This window comes from Thunnus maccoyii, chromosome 1 (assembly GCF_910596095.1).
Source record: "Thunnus maccoyii chromosome 1, fThuMac1.1, whole genome shotgun sequence".
Taxonomy (NCBI): domain Eukaryota; kingdom Metazoa; phylum Chordata; class Actinopteri; order Scombriformes; family Scombridae; genus Thunnus; species Thunnus maccoyii.
In genome coordinates this window covers 39,747,585-39,754,396 of record NC_056533.1, presented here as the reverse complement: position 1 = coordinate 39,754,396, position 6,812 = coordinate 39,747,585, and the positions used below count along the sequence as shown (strand labels likewise).

General features: G+C 38.1%; 1 long non-coding RNA gene across 4 annotated transcripts; it reads right to left on the bottom strand.

Annotated features, from left to right (window-relative positions):
* Positions 1-928: 928 nt before the first annotated feature.
* LOC121903868 lies at positions 929-4,719 on the bottom strand. 4 transcript variants are annotated; one of them, XR_006098121.1, is made up of 4 exons: positions 4,061-4,719; positions 1,845-3,958; positions 1,504-1,565; positions 929-1,192 (listed from the first exon to the last, which is right to left on the bottom strand). It is a non-coding gene; the product is annotated as an uncharacterized LOC121903868 (long non-coding RNA). The 4 variants fall into 4 exon arrangements; XR_006098117.1 differs by having other exon boundaries at positions 1,857-3,958; XR_006098116.1 differs by having other exon boundaries at positions 1,504-3,958.
* Positions 4,720-6,812: the final 2,093 nt, after the last annotated feature.

The following is a 6,812-nucleotide window of genomic DNA, read 5'->3' as shown; positions in this document are numbered from 1 at the left end:
CACAGTAATTAACTACTTCAGTTTATTTAAAGTGAACATCACCGTAGATTTAAGTCTCAGCAGAGCTTTTTGTTTGATTTGATTCATTGAATGGGACAATGTGCAGTTTTAAACATTAAAGATGCGCCGGAGTTAGCTCGAAGCTAATTTTCATCTGTTGTCCCCAACAATCAAAACATACAACAGGACAACAACAAAAAAAAAACCCACACAGAATACAAAACACAAAATACAAACTAAGCTACACATCACATACACCCACAATGTCAATTAAAGATTAATAATGTAAACTAGGCTCAGTGGTCACACAGCTGATTCGTCTTTAGTTGATTTTTTTAAATTTGGCCTTGAATGTATTGATTGAACTACAGTTCTTCATATCATCAGGTAAATGTTCCACTGAGAGCTGACTGTCCAGATGTAGTGTGATTAAATGGTGTAATCTATAGAAGATATTCTGGAGGATAATAGAATTTACTGAGCGAGTGAACACAAAGTCACATAGTGGAGGAGGACAAACCATTTAACATTTATAAACTAGGCACAAATCTGAGAATAATCTAAAATTGTCGAATTCCAGTAAATTGTATTTCTCCAGAACCCTACAATGATGGAAATGAATTGGCTTTTTGTCCAGAAATTTTTAGAGTTTGTTTGTATAAGGACTGTTTCTCCAGCCTGGAGAACATGGATGCAATAAGACATATGGGAAAGAATTGTAGCTGCATAAATATCTGCAGCGTCCAAAGAGAGACAGTTTCTAATATGTCTAAAATTTGCTAAGTTGTTTTTTTAAACGTGTTTCTTAAAGTTCAGATTTGGATCCAGTGTCACACCAAGATATTTAAAATCAGTAACTCAGAGAAACAAACCTTTTGTCTTGTTTACGTTTAGACTCAGACATGATTGATCAATGTGTGATCCTTTCCAATGTGATTGTTAGCTTAGCAGCAGCTAACTCAGCTGTTTTTGCATGTGTGCACACTTCTGTCCTGAATGTGCAGCAGTAGTTTATTCCAAAGAAGGAGAGCAAAGGTTATAACACCAAAAGGTTTTTAGTTGAATTGAGCAGTGAAGTATAGAATCTTGTGAACTGTCCGCTGCATTTTGGACCAACCGGAGACCTTTGTTGTGTTCTTCGGTAGACCATCGATTCTGGATGTTATGAAGGTGTGTACGAGGATTTCAGCACCTGAATTGGATAAAATGGGGCAAAGTTAAACAAGTGAAGTTCTTGTAATATGTTTGATTTGTGGCTCAAATGGGGTTTTTTTTTTTTACACCTTTACAAAAATACATCTCATCTTACAAATACCATTTTAACCACAACTGACTCAATACTTAAGTGCTATTTAGAAATGATTCATTATTTGTCTTCACTGAGCTGACTGACTGATGAACAGACAGAAGTTGGAAGATAAGCAACACTCATCAGACCCACTCACGACCACGCTGAAGGCTACAAGATGAAACACGTTGGTCTCATCATAAAGTTCTTTATACCAGAAGTGTTGCAGGAGTTTTGATGTTTTCACACTTCTTTTCTTCTCCATCAACTGTGTCTCCTAGAAATTATATCCATACACGACTAAATTACATTGCTGATTACATTCAGTTAGCAAACATTATCTCTGTTCACAGTTGAATGAATGAAGCTACATCTCTATGTGTCTCTGCAGAGGGAGGGAGGAGGTCCTGTGTGTGTGTTCAGGTTTAGTTCAGGTTAATGAAAGATGCGTCAAATACATTAATTAACAACGTGTTCTCAATATGTGGAGAGGAAATGTAATTCAGCAGCTCTCAGTGACACATATGTGATCCAGGCTGCACCTGTTTGACCTCACATGATTCATCACCTCACTGCGGATTATTGGCTGAATCATCCGCATGCCGCTCCTCCCGGTTCTTCACTGGAAACCAGCTTCCTCTGAAACCGTCCGGTCTGTCGGCGTCTCTGCAGGACTCCGTTCACTCTGCCAGAGCTGAAACCTAAAACCGGTTTATTAACCACAACATTCAAACCAAACTGTCCAAGTGTGCTCAGTAGAGCAGACAGGAAGTTACTAACTCTCACTAACACTAACAGTCTACAGTCCTCTGGAGGCTGCAGAGTTCATTACAGAGACATCCTGATGATTTATCTCCTCTTAAAGTCTTAACAGCAGTGGAACCAAACTGATTTCTTAAGGTCCCTGTAGCCCCTAATAATGAATCATGATGATTATACTCTGGAGAACATGAATGAGGACATCCAGTCAATAGCTGTCAAAATATCTTGTAGCCCAAAGCGTTTGACGGACCAACAGACTCAGAGCTCTGCAGGACAGTTTCCTTAGAAATAAACTGACATCAGAGGCAAGAAATCAAACTGACGGTCTGTATCAGAAAGTATTCATAGAGGACTTCAGTGAAAGGATCATTCATTATTTACTGTCCAGTCCATTACAGCATGTGTGACATTACACAGGGAAGTCTACAATCAATGGACACTAACTGAGAGATAACTACCTTCATGCACTGCACACACAAGAAAGCTAAAATTATAAAAAAAAATTATAAGTACATAAACATTTAATGTATAACAACATTTTTAGGAGGCACAAAACAATGTCAAAGAGACTCAAAATGAGCAGAAAGAGAAACACAGTGAGTCTTCATCGACTCCTGCTGCACTGAAACAGCTGACAGTGAACATTTTTACAAACATTCAAGATAAATGTTCAGTCTGATTAGTTGAAGAAACATTTAATCCTTGCAGGCGTCTTTATGTTTACTTTACAATGTGTGTGTGTGTGTGTGTGTGATCACATGCTGCTGATCACTCGTTTGGTCGGGTTCCATCTTGTTATTTCCTGAGCACAACATAAACAAGTGTAGCTTGTTAGCAGCTGTTAGCTAGTAGCTGTGTTAGCCTGCGGCCTGGTTCAGCTGCACTAAGCTCATTGTGATATTAGATCTATAGAACTCAAACACACACACACACAAACACAAAGGCCTTTCTTCATCAGCGCTGGCATCCGTCCGCCTCCGGCAGCAGCTTATACCGCTGCAAAAGGTCGTTACCGTGGAAACCAGCCGGCTGGGAGGGTCGGTAGGAGATTTACATTCAGATTTACATACAGTGGGAATTATTCAGGCTCACCTGGATGAAGGGAATCAGAGAACAAAGGTGTGTGTGGCGATTAACACGTCATCGGTTTGTGCTGTGCGTGGACCAATCAGCAGCCTCCTCAGCTCAATGATGGAAAACTACACACGAGGTTTTCTACAGAATTTATTCGGCTAAACAAATGATTATATAAACATCATTTTTAGGAGACTGAGTTGTTCCAACACTTTGCATGAACCTCACTTTGCACACGTTGCTTACTATCACAGACATAAAGAGAATAAAAAGAGACACAAAAAGAGCCTAAAAGGATCACAAAGTGGTTCAAAACAACTAAAAAGAGACAGAAAACAACACAAAATGGACAGAAGTTTTCCGTCGGGGGTCTTGCTGTTATGTCGGAGGGGTGTATGTCTGTCCATAGGAGCCTGTCGTCTCATTATCTGTCCATAATCACATGTAAACAAAAGCATTTTGACTAATTGATACAGTAGGAGAGAAACCGTCTGACTCTCCAACAGTCACAAACTGTTGAGTCAACTTCTCTGTAACAGCGGAACATAAACAGCAGTGGAGGAGGCACTTTTTTCCATCTTTCACTCTCCATCTATCTCTCCATCTGTCCTGCCAGCCAACAACAACATCACATCAGCAGCTTCATGTTGGTTCTGCCGCCACACGCTCTGCTTTTTATTGCATTTTTTCCTGTTAGATGGTTGAAATACGACTCGTTCTCATAGATCCTCATAAGTTCTCATATACTCGGGTAGATTCTTGGATCAGACGGTGATTTACGGCTGCTGGGAGATCAATGTGCTCTTATAAGCTGCAGGATTCAAGAGGAGATGGCTGAAATACAGAAAAATATGTCGTAAGGAGGCAAGCGAGCTGCACTGAAACTGGTTTTAATAGGAAAAAAACACATTGAGAGCTTAACGTGGGAAAACAAACCTGGATGCACTTTTCTTCTGCTTTTCTTTGAAGAGTTCCTGCAGTAAAAGTCGGCTTCATGTTCTCATAGACGATGTCAGTGACTGACAGCTGGCTGACCGTGAAACTGTCCTGGTCGAATCATCAGAGCAGAAAAATGAACAACTGTGTTAGGAGTCGTCCGGTTGGAGCTGAAGCTGAACGTTCAAACTTTGTTAAAACCTGATAAAACGTTCAGCAGTTTGAGTCGTGACGTGTTTTTCATTCTGTGTCCAGATGTTTCTGCAACTACAAGCAGTTTTAAGTCCCAGCGCTGGAAATTTTTTGGATTTATGTTCAAATTTGTCAGATGACGTTTAATAAATATATACACAGTGTTATTACACATCTTAACATGTGAAATATTTACTAAATAATGTGATTTAATAAAATTTATGAAGCATTTTTATGGGTCGAAACACTTTTGTTCATGTCCTACAGCTGTGGTCTCATACATAAAATAATTACAATATGACTTTCATATAAATATTATTTTACACCAGTGATTCTCAACTGGTGGGTCGCAGACAGCTGGTCATAAATAAATAAATAATATTTAATGCGCATCTGATGTCGGACTTGTCTTTTATTTTGAAGGAAAAAAAATAATATTTTGACAGACATGCGTCAGAGACGTACAGCAGTCTCGCACCGTAGCCATGGTAACCATCGTTTGATTGACGTTCACTTTAAGTTTGTTTTGTTGTTCGGAGACAAGATGGCGGAGCTCAAATATGACCCGGAGTATTTAAAGGGACAGAGACCGCGGCGTGTGTCTGACAGCTGCTTTTCACCATATTCACATGATTATTTCTTGTTTACTGATCATTTATCGCCCATGTGTCCCAGACGTCTGAGTCCTTACTGACTGTGACACTGAACAAATACCACAGTAAACAAATCTAGTTTCTATGGAAACAGACGTTAGCAGCACGTCACCAACAAGATCAGATCAATAACAAAGGTAAAGTACAAGACAATCCCAGGGATAATAGTTTGGATGTTCAGGAAAAGTGGGAATAGACGAGGAGTGGGAGCCGTCATGTAGAGAAGGACACGAGGTGACCAACAGCCCCACGTAGACGGAGTCTGAATGGAAAATTAAAATGAGATATTTTAGGACACCTCTTGTACCTCGGGTCATCGCTGGAGGGGCTGCAGCCTGGCGGGAGACCATACATATATATACTCTGGGACTGTCCAAAGCTGTCAGGTTACTGGCATGACACACAAAAGTGTTTAAAAATAGAGGTGCCATTACAACCATCTTACTTTGTTGTAGGAATATTGCCAGAAAATGTATAAAACAATCGTCAGATATCATTACTGAGAATTCTTCTTTTAGTGGCAAGAAAGATGATGACGGCTGAAACCTCCCAGTGACAGACTGGGAGAGAAGATTAAGGATGTTTATTATATGGAAAACATAACAGCGAGGTTACAACTAGAGACAGACGTGTTCTTCACCAAATGTTCACTTATTATTTCTTTTCTTTCCCTCTGAGGAGAACGATGTTCCCATCCTCTTCTTATTTAAATGTGTTTTACTTGAAGTTTTACTTTCTTTTTTTTTTTTTTGGTGTATATATACTTATGTATGTATTTGTAACTTTTTTTTTGTTTTGCTTTGTTTTTTAAAATTTGTTTAATTTATTTATTTACTTTTTTTATTTACATTTTTTTATTATTATGCACTAATAATGGCTCCCATGCACTGATAATGGCTGTATGGATGATGGACACATGATGGAAGGTCAAAAATCATGAACGGACCTTTAACATTGCTTCATTTACACCTGTATTAACGTAAATATTTGAAAAGCTGATTGTTCTGTACGACTGCACCTGAGAAAAGGAAATAAAAACAAACAAGGTAAAGATCATCTTCTTGTTTACGTATTTATTGTTCTTATCATACATCTTAGTAACTGTGTCTGAACTACATGTTAAAAATAAATAAATATTACTGTTGAATTCATTTATATTAGATGCTAAGAGTCAAAGCTAACGTAGCAGAGCGTGCTAGCCGCCATTTATCTGCAATATTAGCAAAAATGTCATTTCTACAACGACAAACTGAAGATGAGTTATATATCTATTGTAAATTCAACATTAACATGTTTGCAACCCTGATTCATCTACAATATTCACACCTTTGAAGATGCTTATAAATAATCTCACACATGCATCAGTCGTCCAAACTGGACGGTTTCAGGCGTCAAACTCGCGACCTCGGCGTCTGTTGACACGTCGACTTACTGCAACAATCAGCTGTGAGCTTTAGTCAAATCAACAGAGTTGGTTCGACAGGTTTTATTGGCCAGTGAAGGATGATGTGATGTGATGTGACACTGAGTGTGGTTGGACTGGTGCCAGAATCAAAACCAGTGACGTCACTGTGGAACCAACGAGATGCTGTTGTGTTACAGGTTTGTGTTACTGTATTAACGATGTTAATACAGCGATGCTTTGTTTTAATTATTATGATTTTTATTTGCAAAAAATATATTTAACAGTTAAGTATGAATGATTTATACATAAGAATAATATCAATGTCAAAAAAAGCAACATATTTTATCTTTGGTGTAAAGAAAACCATGAAATTTATTATTTATATTATTATTATTTATAGCAGTATTAAAATGATTCACAAAGCTTGATGAAAATTAATTTAAATGTATTAAAAATGTATAGAAATGAAAAAAAATGAAAATGTATAAAATTAACATTATTG